The sequence below is a fragment of the Gossypium raimondii genome, chromosome 10 (genome assembly GCF_025698545.1).
Source record: "Gossypium raimondii isolate GPD5lz chromosome 10, ASM2569854v1, whole genome shotgun sequence".
In the NCBI taxonomy this organism is placed as follows: domain Eukaryota; kingdom Viridiplantae; phylum Streptophyta; class Magnoliopsida; order Malvales; family Malvaceae; genus Gossypium; species Gossypium raimondii.
In genome coordinates, this window is record NC_068574.1 from 31,213,154 (window position 1) to 31,237,307 (window position 24,154).

Here is a 24,154-nt window from a genome sequence, read left to right on the forward strand (position 1 = left end):
CTTATTTAGGGTAGTTTGCTGATTTGTTCAAACAATAATTTTCATTGTTTGAAAATTAGAAGCATTTTAGTAAACAAACACTATAATTAAAATTAGATGTTAAATGTATATTCAATATTTTAGAAGCATTGTTTGAAAATGTATATGCAATATTTGATGTTAAATTGTAATTTTAGAACTAAATTCAAAATTTATTCTTATTAAAAGTACTCATACTTGAAATTAAAATTAGAACTAAATTCCAACTATTTTATATGTCTTTGGTCTGGATGTAAAAAATGGATTGGTCTAATTTACAAATTCCATTGGTGCTTATAAAATTCTGATATTAAGCCTTCACTTTAAATTTGATTTTAAAAGTAAAATAATATATATATATATATATTTGTTTAATAAATTATTGCTGTTGTGTAGGTGTAATTCCACAATAAATTGGTAATCTACCACAGTTGAGATATCTTTATTTATCTGGTTATTCTCTAACAGGTATTATATTACATTTGTTCTCTATATATGCTCAGTTTCATGACTGTTATTTTTTACTTTAAAGATTGAATGTTTATTAAAATATGTAATTAAAATATGTAATTAAAAATGTTTCCATGGAGGAAACTTGACAAGAGCTAGCATCTGATGGATGTAAAACAAAGCAAAGGAAAGGGTTCATCTTTTTTCTTTTTCAAACAGTTTGTTTCATAAGTAGGGAAATTGATGGAAAATGTTTGGATTTTGATCGAAGGAATTGGATGAGATGAGATGGGATGCAGTTCCTATGAAAAGAGAAAAAGAAGGAAAAATTGAAGTTAAAAGCTTTATGGTTGTGTGTTTTTTTGACTTTGGGGGTGTTTGATTGATGGGACAATAATATGGGAAAAGCATGTGCCAATTGACGGGGAGACGTGGCTCCATTGACATGTCACCATTACACCATAATTTAGGTATTCCAATTTTCTTTGACATTCATCAGTCCTCTTACGTATTTATTGTAAATTTTCATATACATTCTAAATTTATAATTTATATAAAATTTATATTTCGATTAAATTATTAATTTTTATTTCATACAATTTTATTCAAAATTTAATTAAAATGTCACATTACAGTATGAGATTATTTATGTAGCCAACAATTTTAATAATCCTGTTATGACATTTAGACTAAAAATCATAATTGAATAATAGTTTAGGTATCACAAATTAAATAACATTTGGTTAATTACATAACTTACAAAAATTAAATAACTTACATAACTTACATAAATTAAGTAATTTACATAACTTACATAAATTAAATATCTTGCATAACTTACGTAAATTAAGTTAATTAAATAACTTACATAAATTAAGTAAATTAAATAACTTACATAACTTACATAAATTAAGTAATTTACATAACTTACATAAATTAAATATCTTGCATAACTTACGTAAATTAAGTTAATTAAATAACTTACATAAATTAAGTAAATTAAATAACTTACATAACTTACATAAATTAAGTAATTTACATAACTTACATAAATTAAATATCTTGCATAACTTACATAAATTAAATATCTTACATAACTTACATAAATTAAGTAATTTACATAACTTACATAAATTAAATATCTTACATAACTTACGTAAATTAAGTTAATTAAATAACTTACATAAATTAAGTAAATTAAATAACTTACATAACTTACATAAATTAAGTAATTTACATAACTTACATAAATTAAATATCTTGCATAACTTACGTAAATTAAGTTAATTAAATAACTTACATAAATTAAGTAAATTAAATATCTTGCATAACTTACATAAATTAAGTAATTTACATAACTTACATAAATTAAATATCTTGCATAACTTACATAAATTAAATATCTTACATAACTTACATAAATTAAATATCTTACATAACTTACATAAATTAAGTAAATTAAATAACTTACATAACTTACATAACTTACATAAATTACATAACTTACATAACTTACATAACTTACATAAATTAAATATCTTACATCACTTACATAACTTACATTACTTACATGGGGCATACATAATACATAATATAGAACTTACATAACTTACATAATACATAAAAATATATCACATCACAACTTTCTAAAATTCATTTATAGTTATAACTGGCGTTTTGACTAACCCGAGCAAATTATTGTCAACGTCAGACTTCAAGAATTAAGAAATGGACCGGTCTTGGATGAATTTGTCAAGGGTTAGCAACGGTTATCGAAATGGGGTGCAGAGTTTTCTAAATTTTGCATTTCAATATGCAAGCCAAGAGAACATGATTCTTTGCCCATGTAAGAAGTGTGTCAACATAAACTGGCATTATCGTGAGGTTGTATACGAGCATCTAATTGTTGATGGGTTTGTTAAGGGTTATAAGCAATGGCTTTTTCATGGAGAATGCCCTAGAAGTACTTCATCTTCAACGATGGAGGTATCTTATCCTGGTACTGCTTACCATCAGTCTGATAGAGGAGATGACATGGAAGGTATGTTGCGGGATGCATTTAATATGCACAATCATGGTGTGCAATCGTTCCCAGGGGATTTTATGGCATCTGATGATTGTAATATTGGTGGAACTGCTTTTACCGAACCGGGAAGTAGTGTACCTCATGAAGAGCCAAATGGAGAAGCGGCGAAGTTCTACGCTCTACTTAATGACATGAACGAAGAACTGTATGAGGGATCAAAATTTTCAAAAATGGCCTTCTGTGTTCGTCTTTTTCAGTTAAAATGTTTGGGAGGGTGGACAGGAAACTCGTTGACAATGCTATTAGAGTTTTTGAGAGAGATGTTCCCGTTTGCAAAAATCCCTCAGTCATGCAAGGATATGAAGAAAATGATAAAAGATTTAGGCCTTGGGTACAACAAATCCATAGTTGCCCAAATGACTGCATGTTGTATTGGGGCGATCGGAAAAACCAACAGTGCTATCATGTATGCGGCAAATCCCGTTGGATAAATAGAAACATAGAAGACGGGAACGACAATGAAAATGATGCACAGTCGAGGAAGAAGCCAGTTAAGATTTTGCGGTATTTTCCGTTGATACCAAGGCTTAAAAGACTTTTCATGTCATCGAAGACAGCGGAGTCAATGACGTGGCACCATGATGGACGAACCGACGATGGATTACTAAGGCATCCGGCAGATTCTTTAGCTTGGAAAGCATTTGACAATAAATTTCCAAACTTTGCAAACCATGGTGAACTTTGACCGATTGATTCACACAGGCCAACAACTGATAGATGAGCCGTATGTATTCTCAAGTCAAGTCAAACAAGTTTTTTACTCAAAAGATCCAACTGATGAGGGTTGGTAAGTTGTACTCCGTAACATCCCTAGAGACTTGTTTGACATGGGCAGTGGAAGTAGAGATAACATCGACGACAGATCGGAAACTTTGCCATTTCCAGAACAAAACTTAAACGATAATATCCCTAGTACTAGTGCACGATTTCAATGGGTTCGTCAGGATACGGATGAAGATATTTACGAATACTGATGTAGTAAGATTTTACGATTGTTTAATTATATGTAACTTACATTAGTATTAAATCTTGGTCTTATTATATAACTCAACTATTTTATATGTCTTGTTATTGTTGTAATTAGTTATTAAGTTTAATTACATTTTATGTGTATTATGATAAAATGCCTAGAAGAAAAATTATAAGGAAAGCATTGTTCAAAATGATCCAAAATCGTGAAACAAATAATCTTGAACAACAGACAGCAATTGGATCTTCGAATGTTCCGATTACGCACGAGGATCCTATGGAAGTTCAAAGTAACTTACATTAATTCCATGCGTGTTGACTTATAATTGATTTATTTTTCAAATTCTTATATTATAATATACCATTTGTAGCTGAAAATGGTGGGACGCGAGAGGTCGAGGACGACGATACTTAGAGAGTTATCTGAGTTAGATCCGATCGGCGTGTCAAGGTATGCGTAAACAGATTTTGGTCACTGTTGGATCAGAAGCTCGACTTTTAGCAGGATACATGGGCATTTTAGCACGAAATCCAAATATGTTGCCTATCAACTACGAGTCATGGCGTCAAATGCCCGATAGCAACAAAAACCAAGCCCTCGATAATATTAAGGTAACAAAATGTTAATGTCATAAACAATTATGGGAAATAGTTTCATTTATATTTACTTTATTAACTTGTGTTTTTTGTAGGCGAGGTTTGCTTTAGAGGTCTCCGATGCCTATGTAAAGAAGGCATTGGGAAAAAGATGGAGAGACAATAAAAGTACTTTGAAGAAAAATTATTATAAGACAAAACCACCTCGATGAGAAATTGCAAAATGTCCATGGGTATGTTGAGGTACCAATGGGAAGATGCGGTTAGATTTTGGCATTCTCGGAAAAGCGAGGTCTGACGTACTTCTAAACTATTGTAATTATTTTGGTTTATAGTATTTACTATTTACGTACTTAAAATTTTATAACGTAGGATCGTGAACGAGTTGGAAAAGCAATTGCGTGACAAAAAAATTCACTCACACAATTTGGTCGAGAAGTTTTGCATGTGTAGTGAGGCGGAGGTATTTTAATTTTTAATATTCTCAAATATGTATAACTTTCTATTAAATAATATTTTTACTACTATATTATAGGAGCAGTCGTCCGGTCAAAAGTTGGACGCCTACAACTTTTGAAATTACACATAATAAGAAAGATGGATCTGCTATGACTCTCAAGTCGGTGAAATTATGGTACGTTTACTTAATACGATTTCACTTGTTTTAGTTATTTATAGTGTTTTTATCTAATGGTTTAATTCATTGCATGTAATGCGACTATTGTTATATTGCATTTGTTTTTTACTATATATTGCGTTCCTAACTATGTGATTTATTTATTAGGAAAACTAAAGGAAAAAAGATGGAGTCTTGAGCGATTGCTTCTAGTGATAGTTCATTCATCTTGAAGACATTGATAACCGGATTATTCTGAAGTTTTGGGTCTGAAAAGTATGGTGGGTTCGATTTCAAGGATCTTTTATCACCCAACCCAATATTTTGGATCCATTCGCACCAATACATGGCTTCATGAGTCAATCTCAAGTGAAGTTCAGAGGTTAAAAGACCGGATGGCTCGGATGCAAGCGACCACATTTGAGGTTCAAAGGAAATATGAAGAACTTCAAAGACAACTTAAAGCAGAGGCGGCAGTGAGGGAAGTAGAGGCTACTGATGAGAAAGCGGATGCAATGAGAGAAGCAGCGAGAGAAGCAAAGGCTGCAGCGAGAGAAGCAGCGAGGGAAGCAGAGGTTCAAAAGAAATACGAAGAACTACAGCTACGACTTCAAAAAGATGCGGCATCGAGAGAAGCAGAGCAGAGCAAAAAGTACGACGAACTTCAACAGCAGCTTCAGATTATGATGAAGATGTTTCAGCAGTCGCAACTTCCGCCGTCATAGTGTATGTTGCATAAATACTTTTAACGCTTTTGTAAAGAAAAGTATGAATTCACTTTTATTTATCAATTAATATTATTTTAGTCATTTAATTTGAAACATTATATAAATTTATTGTTTTTGGTTAGTTTAGATTTGGTTGCTTTTGATTTGCTGTTGCAGGAGGGCTGAAAAAATAAAAATTTAATTTTAAAAAAATCCCAAAATTAGTGGCGTTTTTTAAAAAAGCGCCGCTAAAAGTCATATCAAAACAGTGGCGTTTGTGAAATAAGCGCCGCTAAAGAACACTACTTTTAGCGGCGTTTTTGAAGAAGCGCCGCTATAGAACATTACTTTTAGAGGCGTTTTCTTCCAAAGCGCCGCTAAATAACATGAGCTTTAGCGGCGTTTATTTTAAGCGCCGCTAAAGAACATGATCTTTAACGGCGTTTTTTTTCTAAGCGCCGCTAAAGAACATGATCTTTAGGGGCGTTTTTTTAAGCGCCGCTAAAGAGCATGATCTTTAGGGGCGTTTTTTTCTAAGCGCCGCTAAAGAACATGAGCTTTAGCGGCGTTTCTTTATGTAAGCGCCGCAAAAGTTAGCGACGTTGTTGTTAGCAGCATTTTTTGTGGCGCTTGTAGAAGCGCCGGAAATGGAGTTAGTGGAGTTAACAAGCGCTGCTAAAGACCTAAAAAAAGGCCGCTAAAAGCCTCATTTGGTGTAGTGATACTCCTTTTTATTAACAACATTAGCATCATTCAAGTCATTTTTATTAACAACATTAACATCATTAATTTCTGTGTTGCTCATAAATTCGCCTTCCCTATTATTAGAATCCCTATGTTGTATATTCCTAGACTTTTCTTGATCAATTATGGAATCTTCATTGCTATAATTCCTTCCCTGAAGATTAGAATCAAAGTAAGTTCATGTTTCAACAAATGTGACATCCATGGTAACAATAATCTTTCTATCAATTGGATAATAACATTTGTAACACTTTTTATTAGAAGCATACCCAACAAAAACACATTTTTTTGCTTTAGGATCTAGTTTACCTTGGGTGTAAAGTTGAACAAAAACACTACACTCAAAATTTGGGAGGGGTAAATCTGTGATTAATTTAGAGTTAGGAAAGTTATCTTTAAAAAGACTGAAAGGAGTTCTATAGTTTAGAGTTTTATTGGGCATTCTATTAATAAAATATGTTACCGTTAACAAGGCTTCTCCCCAAAGATAATGTGGTACCTGACTAGTGAACATCAAGGCTCTAGTTACTTCTAAAAGATGGCGAATTTTTCTTTCTATAATCCTATTTTGTTGTGGTGTATTTGTATAAGAGCTTTGGTGGACTATTCCATGATTGGTTAAGAAAAGCCTAATTGGACACTAAAAAATTTTATTTTCACATCAAATTGTGTTTTCACCATAACATAAAAATACCGAAACACGTTTTTAACTTCAGACTTATCTTTTAATAAAAACACCCAACAAATGCGAGTATGGTCATTAATAAATGTGACAAACCAACTTCTTCCCGAAAAAGTTGAGACTCTCGAAGGTCCCCAAACATCATTATGAATTAACAAAAAAGGTTTGGAAGCTTTATATTTTTGAGGTGGAAAGAATGACCAATGATGTTTAGCCAATTCACAAAATTCACAGTGATATGAATAAGGACTTTTATTCTTAAGTAGGTCAGGTAACAAATGTCTTAAATAGTAAAAAGTAAGGTGTCCAAACCTATAATATTAAATCATAACCTTGTCAAAACTAGAAACAGAGTTTAAGCATAGAGTAGTTGTTGATCGACTTAGATGCTCGTCATTAAGAAAGTAAATTCTACCAGATTCTTTAGCATTGCCATTCATCATCTCTAACACCATGTCCTGAAATTTACACATAGAGGAGTCAAATATAACACGCCAATTCAAGGACTGAGATAATTTACTGGCCGATATGAGATTACAAGTTAGATTTGACACATTTAAAACATCATGTAAAACTAAGGAATGTGAAATTTTAATAGTGCCTTTCTCGACTATTGTCAAAAATGACCCATCTGCTACTTTGATGTTTTTGTTTGTTGCACAAGGTGTATAAGTTGAGAAATGAAAATAACTACTAGTTATGTGATCACTAGCTCCAGAATCAATGACCCGCGTGTTGTTTTACAAGGCTTGACACTGAAAAATACAGAAAATTAGTACCTGATTGGGAAAAGGAGGAAGAAGGGCTATTGGATGAGTTAGGAATAGAAGAATTTATTCGAAACTGTGGTAATTGAAAAAGCTTGTGTAGATGCTTTAGTTGTTTTTTAGTGAATGGAGATCTTTCCAAAGAGCTTTGCTGCTCATGATTTTCATTAGTCATTTGGAAAGCTCTACTATCCGCGGATTGTGAACCACGACCATTGTCACTTTTTGTTTTCCCATTCGTTGGTTTCCCATGGAGATTCCAACACGTTTCTTGAGTGTGCCAATATTTTTTGCAGTGGTTGCACCAAGGTTTTTTTCTTTTTTTCACTATCATCGTTATTTTTAACAGTCACAAGAGCAAAATTATCATTATTAGCTTCAAATCCTAGCCTTAACATTACTTTTCTCATTGTCTCCTCTTTTTAACCTAAAAGAAAATCTCACGGAGTGTTGGAAGCAATTTTTTTTCCTAGGATTTGAGATCTCACTTCATCAAATTCTTTATTTAAACCAGCTAGAAATAAATAAGCTCACTCATTCTCTTCCTTTTTCGTAACTTTTACATTATCTCCAAGACACTCTCATTCATCATTATAACATTGATCCATTTCTTGCCAAAGAGACATCATCTCGTTATAATAAAAAGTAACTTCCTTTTCCCCTTGCCTAGCCTTTCAGTGTTTTATTTTTAACTCAAAGATCTGTGAAGCGTTTTCTAAATCTGAATAGGTGTCTTTCACAATGTCCCAAACAACTTTAACAATCGAAAGAAAAAGAAATGGTTTACCTATGGATGCTTCTATGAAATTAATAAGCCACACAATTATCATAGAATTTTCTGACCTCCACGTGCTCATATTTGGATCGCCCACCTATGGTTGCTTGACTTCTCCAGTTAAATGACCTAGATTGCCGCACCCATCAATTGTTAACTTCACGGACTACGACCATTCAAGATAATTATTGCCATTCAACTTGTGAGATGTCAGTTGAAAAAAGAGATGAGACACCTCTGTCCCTTGAGTCATTGCACTCTTGGTATTTGTTTCAGCAATAGGAGTTTCTACCTCCGTTTGGTTGCTGGATCTCTTATCTCCAATGAAGGCTGTTTAACCATGGTGTTACTGGAGATTTAACGTAGCTCAGATGCCAATAAATTTTTCAAGAGAATATTTAATAAAATTGTTTTAAATTTTATTAAATGCAGAACTGAATTTAAGTAGAAAAGAGAGTCATAACCTAACTGGAAAAATAATTCCCCTATTCTAGTAAACTCCTAAAAGATAAAATAAAATATTCCTAAAAATCTCAATTAATTATTCTAAGACTTATCTACCTAAATAACTTAAAAATATCCCCAAAATGTATGAGGTTTCATGTATTTCAACATAAAATATAAAAAAAATTATACTAACCAATATAGATCGATATGCATCGTTATTGACTGAAATTGATCGAAACTCACTGAAAATTTAACCAAAATACATAAAATTTTATCCAAAATGAAACATAAACTAATTGATATCAGTTTAAAATCAAAATAGTATGTATCAACCGATATAATAGTTACTGGGACCTTACCGACCACCATGAATATCTAACCAAGTCTGCAAGTTATCCTCTCCACTAAAATTCTTCATTAGAGTATCCCTAAAAGAAGGTTTATTAGCAGAAATCTCTTCCAGTTTAGAATTCCAAATTTAGGTCATATATAAAATACGTAGAAAGGGTTTTTACCAATTATAAAAGAAAATATAGGAAAATGTTATATCAAAATATACCGTATAATGACGCCTAATATCTTTAATTACAATTATTGTAATTTTTAATTAATTGTATAGAAATTTGCACCAATTAAAAAGAAGTTGAATAAAGAGAGCCCAAAGTTCTAATAAATGCATTATTGATTTTCCAAGTATGAGCTTATGAAGTCAATCAGGGAAGTAGCTAAAGAGCAGGCAAGGGGCGTTGGCACCTTTAGCTTAATGGGAAATTTGCTTTATAGTTTCTTCTCTAAAATTAAAAAAATAATCTAATCATTTAAATTTTTTTATTAAATAAAAAAATAATTTTAAAATTTTTAAAAATATTAATAATTTAATTTAAATATTTTTAATACAAAATTTTTAATTTTATCCCCTTTCAAATTTTATAGTCTTATCTATCTTTCTAAACAAAATTTTCTCACTCCGCCCTAAAACCAAAGTTGGAGTGCGCAACTGTCATCAAAGGGCTAAAATTGCATGCCATTCCCTTTAGCCGGCTTGATGTTAAATCCAGGGAATATATAATTAGATGAATCTAGTTTTGGGTTTAAGCATATTACTATTTTAAAAGAATTGGAAAGTAATGAAATATGATTACTTTGTCTTCAAGTTAATTAGCTGTAGACCCAGTCTCAACATCTCTGCTCTTTCACCCAGCTTTCTCAAGTCTTACTGAATGGTTGATAAAAATTGATTAACTATTCAAATTCTCGGGACTTAACTAGTTTATATGCTGTTAAATTTGAATACTAAATTCTTTGGGTGTTATTAAATTTCCAACTGTGAATTTGGTTAATATCTAAATCCAACCATCATTAATTAAATTAATAGAAATTTTAAAATTTTAATCCTTAATTGAACTAAGTTTTTTAAACTTATTAATCGATTGAAATTTATACATGTTTTTCTATTTAATTAAAAATTCATTTATTTTTAATTCAAAGAAATTTGAAAGAAACAATACAATAACAACACTAAATTAAAAAATATTTTCTTACTTTTCTTGGTTCAAAATTTTTATTTTTGTTGATTTTTATTTTAAATTTAGTTTTATTTCAAATATTTTTAATTTTCATAATTCTTTTAAGCTCATTATAACAATATTTATAAATTCATTAATTCTTATATATTGGACTTATATAATGTATTGAATCAATCTCTAGTATGTTGAACCTATAATATATTATTAATAATTTCGATTAATTGGTTAATTTGGTTAATTACATACTATTTGAATTGAATTAATCGGTAATCAATACTTCCAAAACTTTTAACTTACCCCAATCGAATCAGATTTGATGACTAACTGATTAGTTTAACTAATTTAGTTTGATCGATTAATTGAGTAAAACAAAAAAAAATACACACCTCTATAAATGTCTATATTTTATTATTTATTTGAAGGTACTGATACACACCATTTAAGGATTATTTATACTTTACCTTAAAAATATTTATTTTTATTTAAAATTTTTTGGTTTTAAAATACGAATAACATATTTTTTTATCATTACAATATTGATAAAAAAAGGAATCACAATTTAAATTCATTTTATTTGAATGCCAGATCTAACTGCTGACAAATATATATTTTATTAATACATCATTTCTACTGAAGTGAAGAAAAATTATGCATTAATTAATTATTATTTTTAATATAATATATGTAGACGCTATTAGCATTTTCCTTAGTATAGAACATACATTGATCCAGTCAACAAGTCTCGATGTCATTCATCTTTGATCAATTCAACTAGACTGCAGTAAGTTTTGATATTGGAATTCAAAGATACTTATTCTTTCATTAGAATTTGGTGGTCCTAATTACAGTTCAATGTCAATAATAAATGCCAAACAAAGTACTCACTCCTTGTTTCTATCAGTCCACTAGCTAGGAAACTTACAAATATTTTTTTCTCCCTATAAACTATTTGTTTGAAGAATAAAATATTTAGAGTATTACTAACTTAAAATTAAGTGGTTAGACGTGAAATATAATCAGAAGGATACACCGCATCTTATCCTAAGAAATACTTAGCTCCTACGTTATATTCTTAGAGAGCAAAACCAAAGAGCTGATTTTATAATCAAATTAACTTTTGGAGAAAAGAAATATCTACAACTAATTGAAACTCACCAAAAGCAATCCCTGCACTCATCAAAACTGATAAAGAGAAGAATCTTTGTACTCCATTTTCCAATCCTATAACTTAGTTTTGTAAGTTTCATTTTTCACCAAAAAAAAAAAATTAGTACAAGAGAGGCCCTATTGGGATTAACGTATTGATACCGAATGGTACCAAAATTTCTCTGTAAATTAGGAGCCTCAACAAGAAACTGAGGGTGGAAAGATAATGGTTGGACCTCTTGAGTTTTGTAACAATGGCAATAGTTATCCCTTGAAAATGACATTCACAAATCCTCTAGATTTAGAAAACTGTAGAGTCCGAGTACCCCATCAATAAACTCCACCACCCAAGTCTAGCTAGGAATGCTGAAAGGCCTTACAAAAGGGAACTCAATGGGCTCAACACCTCCCATAAATCCTGTTATATTCTAGTTGTATTGTCATCTCTAACCCCCCAAAAGAATCTCAGTTTCAAGGCATGAATAGCAGCTAAAATACTAGACCATGCGAATGAAGGTTTATCAAACATGCTTAGCTTTCAAAACATCTCCATTAGGAAATTCTGTCGATGAAAGCACTTTGGAGCAATAGGTTTCCTTGTTATGCATAAATTTCCATGCTTGTCTCCCCAAAAGGGCAAGGTTAAACAATTTAACACTTGAAAACCAAACCCTCCCATACCATTTGATCGTCAAATGATGACCCAGTCCAACATCACCCAACCTCACTCCTCATGCTTACCCAACTACTAGAACTGTTTAATAGCAGAAACAATGACATTAGTCACACTATTAGATAACAAGAAACAACTCATTGCATAAGCCAGAATATCTGCAATATTGATTTTACAAAAACCTCTCGACCTCCAACACAAAGAAATTGTTTGGACCAACTATGAGTACGTTTATAAACTTTGTTTATCATAAGTTGTAAATTGGCAAATTTAATCTTACCTGTAAATCGCCCTTCACTCGATATGCATATGCCCAACTAATCCTTACAAATGGTAAGCTATCATCTTAAAAATATAAGAGATGAACTCTGAGATCGTTCTAACTTCCCTTAACACAAGTTAGCAAAGTTGAGAGGACCCTCTATATAAATTAGAAATAGATAAGGGGATAAGATCACCTTAATATAGTTGTTAGGCTTTTGTGCCCCAAGTATTATAATTTCATTATATTTTATGTAAATTATTTAAACATTTGGATTCATTATTCATGGGAATATACACATGTTATTCATTTATCTCTATGTTAGATTGTCCTTAAATAATTAGCATGTAAACAAAACAATATAAGAAAACATGACTTACTATTTACCTATGTTGAACTATGAAAACGGGGTATAACAAAAGAGTTTTTGTGCGTGGAAGAGAATTATCCATAGTTGATAATCTAAGCATGTTCATGGTTCATGGAGTTACGAGGAGCAAGTTGTTGAGATTTAGTGTCTTTAGTGTAGTATTTTTGTCTATATATACTTTTTTTTTCGAACAAATTAGTTTAATAATGTAACGATGTGATATGCAAAGTTAATATAAAAATATATAAAGATCAATTAAGTAATTTAACCGAGAAAATTGTTAATTAAAGCTCAAGGACTAAATTGTAAAAGTCCAATCGCTATTGAGTTTTAATGGAGAAAATGCTTGGGGGACCTAGATAACAATAAACCAAAGGATCAAAATGGCTATTAAACCAATTTTATTCATGAATTATTTGAAGATGAAGACGAAGATGATTCCACTTAACTTTGTTTTTAATTACATTAAGTATAATTAATTAGTTAAAATTACGTTTAAATAAACCATTAATCAAAGTATATATATATGTGTGTGTAATTGTGAGTGAATGGAAAGATGAATTCATTCATCTTCTTTGTAACACCCCTTACCCGAAACCGTTGCCAGAGTCGAGCATGAGGCGTTACTTGACTTAACTTAAAAGTTTGGGGCATAAAAAATTACTTTTAAAATTTATCTCACTATTTATGATAAAGCTGTCCACCTGCACAGTATTTACTAAATTAATTATAAATCGAGCTAAAAAACTTCAAATTTAGATCCGTAAATTTTCTCTAAAACTAGACTCATATATATTTTTACCATAAATTTTTCAGAATTTTTGGTTCATCCAATTAGTACAGTTTATTAGTTAAAGTCTCCCCTATTTCACCAGTCAACTGTCCTGACCTCTTTCCACTAAAAATAAGTTTTCTCATTGTAGGATTTTCATATGGTGTTATCACTTGTTTATACAGAAAATAGACTCAATAAGAAATCTAGAAATATAAATTACAACTCATAACTATTTTTTAAAAATTTTAGTGATTTTATAAACTCAGAATAGGGGACTCCAAAAACGGTTCTGACCCTGTCTCATCAAAATTCACATATCTCAAAATATAAAATTCCTTTTCCTAAACCGTTATTTTTACATGAAAATAGACTCAACAAGATTTCATTTTATATATCATACACTCTCTAATTAATTTTATACTATCCTAAGTGATTTTTCAAAATCACATCACTGCTGCTGTTTGAAATCTGTTTCTTTGCAAATTATTACTCTTTCATGAATTCTATGCATAATTTATCACATAGACATGTATAACAACAAACACCTTCATACTTAGCCATTTTAATAACTATTCATCATCAAATATTTACATATCATATTTTGGTCATATCTTAAGAATATACAATCGAAATGACCAAGTCCCTATACATGCCATAGCTCAAAACATTTATCGTCTTAAAATACCGAGTTGTGGTGGTTGATAGTGTGGACGATCTCTGACGTCTTTAGGATCCTTAACTTTGATTAATAATGCTATATAAAAAGAAAATAAACAAAGTAAGCATAATGCTTAGTAAGTTTACAAGTAAATAAATAACAACATTTAACACAATTAATAATACTCAAGTGACATAATCTTTAATTTCCTCTTTACTTACTTCCTTACTCGTTCTCTTGCTTGTTTACTTAGATAACTCATAATTATGACTTACTTTTCTCTTGCTGAAACGTTGATTTTCAATGGTAACATAATATACTCTTAACTCTTATAATTCACTTGAACTTGCCATTTATGCTTTTAACTAAACTTTCATGAACCTAAGTTATTTACTAGCCCGTTGAGCCACATTGGAACAATAAGGATACTTGGGTCTCTTTCTGATAATAACATGCCAAAGTCATGTCCTAGACATGGTCTTACATGGGATGTTTCATGTACTGCCAATGCTATATCCCAGATATGGTCTTACATGGGAGTTCTCATATCGGTGCCCATGCCATGTCCCAGACATGGTCTTACGGGGGACCTCTCATCTCGGTGCCAACACCATGTCCCAGACATGGTCTTACATGGGACCTCTCGTCTCGGTGCCAATGCCATGTCCCAGACATGGTCTTACATGGGATATCTTTACCCAAATGTCATGACATTTGTATCCAATACCTTCATTATGTTTCAACGGGACTTTTTAATATCAATTCTCTATCGTCTCATACTTGAGTCAACATCAAATAAATTCATAAAATAAATACATAATTGCTGGAAAATAGCAGCATTAATAATAATTATTAAAATATTACATTTATTTACCGTAAACTTACCTCGGTACCAAATATAGCCAAATCTACCACTTAGTCTTCAATCTTATTCTTTCCTCGATCTAACCTCGAATTTTGTTCTTGTTGATCTATAATAGCAAATTTAACTTATTTAATATTCGAATTCATTAAAACAACCCTCGACTCTATCTTTGGCAAAATTACAATTTTTCCCCTAAACTTTTACATAATTACACTTTTGCCCCAAAACTCGGAAATTAAACTTAATCTCTTATTCTTATGTTTTACAGCATGCTGAACATTTTTCTCTTCTATGACAACATCAAATTTTAACTCTAACATCTACTTATGAACATTAGGTATTTTACCGATTCGTTTTTGCTTAAAATCAACTAGCAAAAGTTGTTTAACATAATTTCTAGCTTCATATTGTACCTTAAAACATCAAAATAAACACTTTTCACCTATGAGTATTTTTCCAAATATAAACTCTAGGTTAAATTATTGCTAGAATAAGCTAAATTAAGCTACCGGGATCTCAAAAATGTAAAGAACATTAAAAACGGGGCCTAGAATCACTTACTATGAGCTTGAGAAAGTGTGAAAACCCTAGCTATGGTGTCCTTCAAATTTTGGCAGCAAGCTTTTTGGAGAAGATGATATTTTTGCCATCTTTTTCCCTTTTTATTCTTTTTATTATTAAATGACTAAAATACCCTTCATTAAAACATTAGTTATTTTTATCTATGCATGTCTATATTTGTCTATGGAAATTTTATGGTCTAATTTATTTAAGGACCTCTACTTTAATTATGCACTTCAAATAAATCCTTTATCATCTAAAACTCATATTTACCCACTTTTGCAATTAAGTCCTAATAGGCAATTTAGGCATGCAATCAATAAAATTTCTTATCAATACTCTAGTACTTATATCTAATCACTCGATAAATCATAAAAATTAATAATAATTTTCTCTTTAAATCGGATTTGTGGTTACGAAACCACTATTCTGATAACCTTAAATTTGGGCCATTACATTCTTCCTCCACTGTCCACCATTAAAGAAAGAAAGAAAGAAAATTCAAAGCTTCGACCACAAATTTCCATAGGTAATTAAGCTAAACCTTTAATATTTTATGAAATTTGAATCATGGGAGCTTAATCTAGCTAGTCCATATGTTAACTTGTTCAATTACTTAATGTTTAACAAGTTGTTATTAAAGTATAATTATGATTTTGAGCTTGATTTGATGAAGTTATTAGTTAGTAAGCTTAGATTATGATAAAGACTAAATTAGAAAATAAGTTAAACTTGTTAGATAACTTTGTGACATTAAAGACTAAATTGAAAATTGTCATGAAATTGTGGTATATATAGAAAGTATAAGGCCCTAATGAAAGGATATGAAATTGGATTTTAATCTAATGTTAGATGTGGAAAAATATGAGCATCCCGACTATAGAGACTAAAATGAATAAAATGTAAAATATGTTGATTATGTGTTTGAATGTGAATTGAATTGAATGTGAAGTGATATTGTTTCTATGATTGAATCATCGAGTGTAGCTAAAGACGACGTCAGGCTGAATGCCAAGAATTGAATTAATTTGAGCATAGTAAAAACTTGTAATGCCTTCCACTTGATCCAATTCAGTGGATCCAGATTTCGGATGTTACATCACTATTACAGACATACAAAAGAAAAAACATACAAAATTTCAACATTTATACCTTATTTAAGATTATTGTTCCAACTAACTTACAACTGGATGTACTGTAGATAATTACAACCATTGTACAAGACTTGAAATAGTGAGGACTTACAAGTGAATATCACAACTTAATTACGTTGTTCTCTTTATTTTTTCCTTTAGGGATGATACTGACTACAACTATGTTGCCAACACTTACTATATGCATAATAGCTCGTCCTGCATAGAGGTAAGTTCATGAGAAATTAGTGAGTTAAATTAACTCTAGTTAACTGTGTTGTCTCAGTACAATGCATCTGGTAATTTCATTATCATCTTGTTGTTCTTCGTTCTTCAACTTGCCTTTGGCAATTATCTATTTGGAATTTCATTCTGTATGCCATAACGTCGTGCCTTACACTAATGTCATACCTTACCCTTCACGTCTTCGGTACATTACTTACATTCCTCACCTTGTCCATTCATGTTCCTTTAACCATTCCCCTTTAAAAGTTTATACAAAACAATATACTACTATTATTACGTACATTTCTAATTTGTCTTTACTTTACCTACTCTTGTAGATCACGTACACATATATAACTTTCATTTTTTGCCTTACCGGACATGGCCCTTGCTAAGATCTTGTCTTCTGAGTTTGATTGACTTATTCTTTGAATACTCCACATACAGTGGTGAACACTTCCTTTACATTACGTTATTTAGTCCTTTTTTGAGTTCTACTTGCCCTAAATGATACCATCTTATCATTCAATTGCTTTTCACAGAAGTTTCTAGAACACATAACATACATGCAAGAGTCGATTTAGGGACTCACTTGATTTTCACCTTTTGTAGCTCCAAGCTCCAGATCCAGCCTTTCATCGTGAAATCAATAGCTTGGACTCCAAATCCGTCATCCAGCAAGATGCTACAGCTGCCTCTGCCCTTTTAGAACAAAAATACTTCGTTACAACCCATCTACATAACTATTATCATTACCTTAAACCCAGACATCTCATAAAGCCTTATTTATCCAAAATACTTATAGATCTACAATTCCTTGACAAGCAGAGTCATGAAACGTACCTTGATGTGAAGAAAATCACTAGCAAAATCCAGGGTCCCAGACTCAGCTCAGAGAAAATAATTTTACCTTATTTTAGCCCTAATCTTAATGTTTTTAGGGGAAAGAGGCAAGAAGATAACTCCCCTTAACCAAACCAGAGTACACTTTTAACTTAACCCAAGTTTCTATTGGAACTTGGTAAACGTCACATCTATATTGTGTTGTCTTATCCAAAATTTGCCACTTCCAAGAGACCTACTTGATTGTCTCTTTAGCCTTTAACTTTTCTAGTTCAAAGCTGGTTAGTTCCTAACTAGCTTACTTTGTAACCTAACTGGCACGGGACCACTGTTACAGGGTGCACTATACTACTGGCGTAAACTCATACCCTAAAAACCTTTTTTCTTAACCAAAATCCTCATTCCAATAATCATAGTAATCTAACATGGAACTCTTATTCACTTATATTCATTTCTGATTCCGCCCAATTTATCTGCCAAAATTGCATTTGGGTGAATACTACTTTGTCAATCATACTTCTTTAAGACTATGTGCTAGATCTTGTGTCTGCCAGAACCAGGGCTTTCTAGGCGCGCTCATATAATTCTTTTACTTAGTCAATTTCTAACACTATATACGCTCACGATTTACTCTATATGCCTTATTGCCTTAAACAATATTTAGATACTAATGCTTCGTCGGGCGGGTTGTTATATACTCTTAACCACTTAACATAGACTTATCCTTAATATATAGCAGAATATCATGAAATTGAATTCTTACTTACTCTTGTGGCGATTACTAAACATCCACATGTATACTCCGAATAATCATTTGGGCAGATTTCACTATTCTGGATAGACTTTTTATTGTGTGATAAAACTTTAAACCCACCAAAACTAGGGCATTACAAAACGAGTATGATATGAACTTGTTAAATGATTCGTAATATGAATTGATGATAAAATGGTAGGAAACTATGATATTAAGCAGGTAATGGTATGTAATTGGACATTGGTTACCCTATTAATTTTTTAGGTAGAGCCGAATATAGTTGGCATGCTATAGGATTAGATTGTGTGCAAGTTTATACTTTGATTATACTTCGATGATGCACTAAGTGCTAGTTAGATATGATGCACAGAGGTGCCAAATATATTGCTTCGAACTTTTGGATGATGCACTGAAGTGCCAGATATATTTCTTTAGAATTTCTAATGATGCATTGAGGTGCTGGATATATTACTTCAGACTTTCCGATAATGCACTAAGGTGCCAAATATATTACTTCAGTTATATTTCAATGAATCACTATGTGCCAGAATGATATGAAAGTGCTGAGCACATATTACTTTAGACTTTCTAATGATGTACTGACCGCCACCGAGCATGTGAATGTTTGACTAGAAAATACCACACAAAAATGTAAAATTAAATAAGCGGTGTCTACAAGTATACATATAAAATTGTAATATAGTGAGTGTTACAATGAATTAGAAGAAAGTATTAAGAGGATCGTACCAAAGGGAGGATGAATTAAATAAGAAATCTACTTCTACAATAACAAATCTAAATAGTAATAATTAAAACTTATAGAAGCAATAAAATAAACATCAAGCATAAAATAAATTAAATAAACAAAAAATAGACAAACAACTAAATTAGATTAACAGAAAGAAGATTAACTTGTTTCAGTGGTTGTAATTAACATTAGAATTTGGATTTAAATGGAATTAACTATTAATTAACTAGTATTAGCTCCTAACCTCTACTAAGTAACTAATCGACAGGTACTTGCTTATCTCCCAACTTCACATTCTCTATCAGAATAATTACGATTTACTGGGAAAACTTAACTCCCAACCTCGTTTAACCTAGATGACTTCCTAGGGTTTAAGCACACATAATTTAACACCAGTTAATGTTGGATCGCTGATTCACCCCATGGCGCAGCGTAAAATTTATCAACCATGGATCCATGTACAAGGAACGAATTGGGTTGAAAAAGGGTTGAAAATGTACCTTCTTTACTAAAAATGTTGAAAGGATACAACTGATTTGATGTCGAATCCAAGCCTTCCAGTTTCCCATTAAGGAAAGCTGTTTCGACGTTCATCTGCCAGACTTCATAATCATGAAATGTAACTATTGCAAGTAAGATCTGAATGGATTTAAACATAGCAACAGGAGAAATGGTTTTGTCATAGTCTACACCATGAACTTGTCAAAAACCTTTAGCGACTAATCTCCTTTTCTATGTTTGTACATTACCATCCATGTCAATTTTCTTTTTGGAAACCCACTTGCACCCTATGGGTTAAACACCTTTAGGTGGGTCAACCAAGATCTATACTTGGTTTCCTAACATTGAATCCATCTCAGACCTCATGGCTTTAAGCCATTTCCAAAAATTTGGGCTCGCCACCGCTTCTTGATAAGTCCTAGGCTTATCTTGATCCATAAGTAGAATATCACCATGTGTTGTAATGAGAAATCCATATCTCTCAGGTACATGGCGTTCTCTTAAAGATCTTCACGATAGTTGTTTTTCCAAAATAGTCGATTGTTCTACAACAACTTGTGGAACCTGTTATTGTTCAATCTTTGGTTCTATGATGTGTTGCTATCAAATTTTTTCGAGTTCTATTCTTCTACCACTTTCTTTTTTAGAGACTAACACTTTTTTGAGGAAGACTCCTGTCTGAGTAACAAACACTTTATTCTCAGTTGGATTGAAGAAATAATATCCTTTAGTTTCCTTAGCATATCCCACAAAGATGTACTTTTGAGATTTAGGTTCGAGCACAGCAGATGTCTAACGTTTAACATAAGCTTCACAACCCCAAATCTTTATGAAAGACATGCTAGGACATTTCCCATCCCACATCTCATATGGTGTCTTTTGAAGCGATTTAGATGGAACAAAATTTAGTGTGAAAGTAACTATTTCAAGTGTATGTCTCCAAAAGGAAGTACGAAGATCAACATGACTCATCATTGATCGAACCATGTTTAATAGTGTTCAATTTCTCCTTTCAGAATCTCCATTCCATTGTGGAGTACCAAGGGGTGTAAGTTGTTAGACAATCCCACATTCCTTCAAAAACTCATCAAACTCTGAGCTTAAGTATTCTCCTCCTCGATCTGATCGAAGTGCCTTTATACTTTCACCTAGTTGGTTTTGTACTTCATTTTTAAATTTCTTTAACTTTTCAAGGGCTTCAAATTTATGGCACATAAGATAAATATACCCATATTTACTAAAGTCATCAGTGAAAGTAATGAAATATTGAAAACCTCCTCTAGCTTGTGTGTTCATTGGTCCTCACACATTATTACATATTAAGCCAAATAAATCACTAGCTCGCTCACTTTTACTATTAAAAGGATTTTTTGTCATTTTACCCAACAAGTAAGACTCACATATATCCAATTATTCAGAAACAAAAGAATCAAAAATCCCATCTTTATAGAGCTTTAATATACACTTCTCCCTTATATGGCCCAAATGATAATGCCAAATATAAGTTTAATTAGAGTAATTTATTTTTGATCTTTTAGTATTTATGTTGTAAATGGGTTTAACTTGATCTAAAATGTAGAGGCCGTTACTAATTGTGTCGAACCATAGAAAATATTATTGAGATAAAATGAACAACAATTATTCTTAATAATTATCTCAAAACCAATTTTGTCTAAACAAGAAATTGAAATAATATTTCTAGTCAAACTGGGCACAAAATAACAATCCTCCAAAATTAAATCAAGTCCACTAGGTAATGATAAAATATGTGTTCCTATAGTTAATGCAACGACTCTTGCTCCATTCCCAACTCGCAGGTCCACATCTCCTTTAGCCAGATTCCTACTCTTTGTAGTCCCTACATAGAGGTACAAATATGAGAACCAAATCCAGTATCTAATACCCAAGAATTAGATGTTGATAAATTAATATCAATAACATAAATACCTAAAGTGGATGCTTCGTTTTCTTTTGCCTTCTTGACCTCTTCAAGATAGGCAGGGCAGTTCCTCTTCTAGTGTCTGGTCTTACCACAATGGAAACATTTTCCTTCCTTAGCAATTCCTCCTTTAGGTTTCAATGAAACTTTTCCTTTGTTGTGCTTGGCCTTGCCATTATCCTTAGGCTTTGCCTTAGCATTAGGCTTTCTTTTGCCCTTATCCTTTTGGACCATCAGAATGGGCTTAAGCCCAACCTTTTTCATGTTACTTTTAGTAGTTCGTAACGTGCTGAGTAACTATGAAAAAGTCTTTTTAATTTCATTCATGTTGAAATTAAGGAAAAATTGGCTAAATCTATCCATCAACGATTACAGGATAAAATTAGTGGCCAATTCCTCACCTAGAGAGAATCCTAGTTTTTCAAGGCTTTTAATACTATTATCTTGAGAACGTGAGTTCCCACAGGAGTTCCCTCTACCATTTTGCATCAAAACAGAGCTTTAGAGGTCTCGTACCTCTCTTAACGTTCTGGCTCATCATATAATTTCATAAGGTGCTGAATCATATCATTGACAACCATATCCTCATGTTACTTTTGAAGCTCAAGAGTCACGGTGGGAAGCATTAGACATCCTATGCCTAACATGTCATCAAAATGCTTCTTATAAGTATCATTGTCAGCTCTAGAGGCATTAGCTGTTGATTCATTAGGGAAGTGTTCTTCAATGACATATAATTTTGATTTTTGTTTGAGGACAATCCTTAAGTTTCAGAACAAATAAAGGAAGTTCAAGCCATTCAACTTGTCCTTTTCAAGGACCTATCGTAATGACAAAGAACTTGTGTTGTTCGCCATAATTAATCTACAATAATAAATTAGCTTGCTTACTGCCTTTTAACTCCAACAATTGGTATCTAGAGCCTTTGTTTTAGTGGACCTGCTGTAACTGAACCATAACTTGAATGGCTTCTTTAGGATTTCCTCCAGCAGCCCCAGTAGTCTTCAATGGGGAAGGCTTTCATATATGGCTGGTCAAGATGAGGACTTCCCTACAGGCATTCGATCTGTGGGAAGTTATGAATACTAATGCTGAGCTTGCACCACTTAGGCCAATCCCACAGTGGCTCAAATCAGACAACATGCTGATGAGAGGACTAAAAGGCACAAAGCCATGTCCTGCATTCAAAATTGTGTGTCAGATGTCATATTCACTGGAATTATGGCTTGTGAGACACAAAAACAAGCTTGGAACAAGCTTAAAGAAGAGTTACAAGGAACAGAGAGGACAAGGCAGCAACAACTGTTGAATTTGAGAAGAGATTTTGAAAACTTGAAGATGAAGGAAGAAGAAACAGTAAAACAGTATGCAGATAGGATCATAGCTGTGGTCAACAGCATAAGGCTCCTAGGAGAACAGTTCAGTGAAGTAAGAATCGTGGAGAAGGTGCTCTCAACATTGCCTGAAAGATATGAGGCAAAAATCTCATCTCTTGAGGATTCAAGAGACCTTGCAAGCATTTCCTTAACTGATTTGATAAATGCCCTTTATGCTCAGGAGCAAAGGAGAGCTAGTAGGATGGAGGAGCACCAAGAAGGTGTTTTTCAAGCCAAGCCCAAGACTGCCTCGAGCACCACTGGCTAAAAAGGCAAAAACTCTTGGAAAAATAGGCCTATGCATGATGCTGCAACAAGAGAGGACCAACCCTGCAAGCACTGCAAAAGGCCTGGTCATCCAGAAGAGAAATGCTGGTTTAGACCAGATGCTCAATGTCAACATTGCAAGAAGAGAGGGCATGTTGAAAGAGTTCGAAAAAGCAAGGGCAGACCAAGGCAAAATCAAGTACAACAAAAAAAATTTAAAGCTCGAGTGGCTGAAGAAAGTAGTGATTAAGAGGAGGAAGTGTTTGCTGTGTCATGCTCTGCTGATCAGAAGAAAGGCTCAAATGGTTGGCTATTGGACAGTGGCTGCACTAACCACATGCCACCAGATGCAACCATTTTCAAAACTTTGGACAGAAACTACAAAACCAAAGTAAAAGTTGGCAATGGTCAGTTTATAAAGGCTGAAGGAAAGGGGGATGTGTTGGTATGCACTCCCATAGGTGGCGAGATCATCTCAAATGTGCTGTTGGTACCTGAGATTGATAGAAACCTTATCAGTATTGCTTAGTTGCTTGAGAAAGGTTATTCAGTGGTGTTTAAAGGCAAGGAGTGCGAAATTGCTGATCTAAATGGATCAAGCTTCATGTCAGTTACTATGACTGATAAATGCTTTAAAGTTAACTGGCCAAGTAATTCACATTCATCCTGTGTTG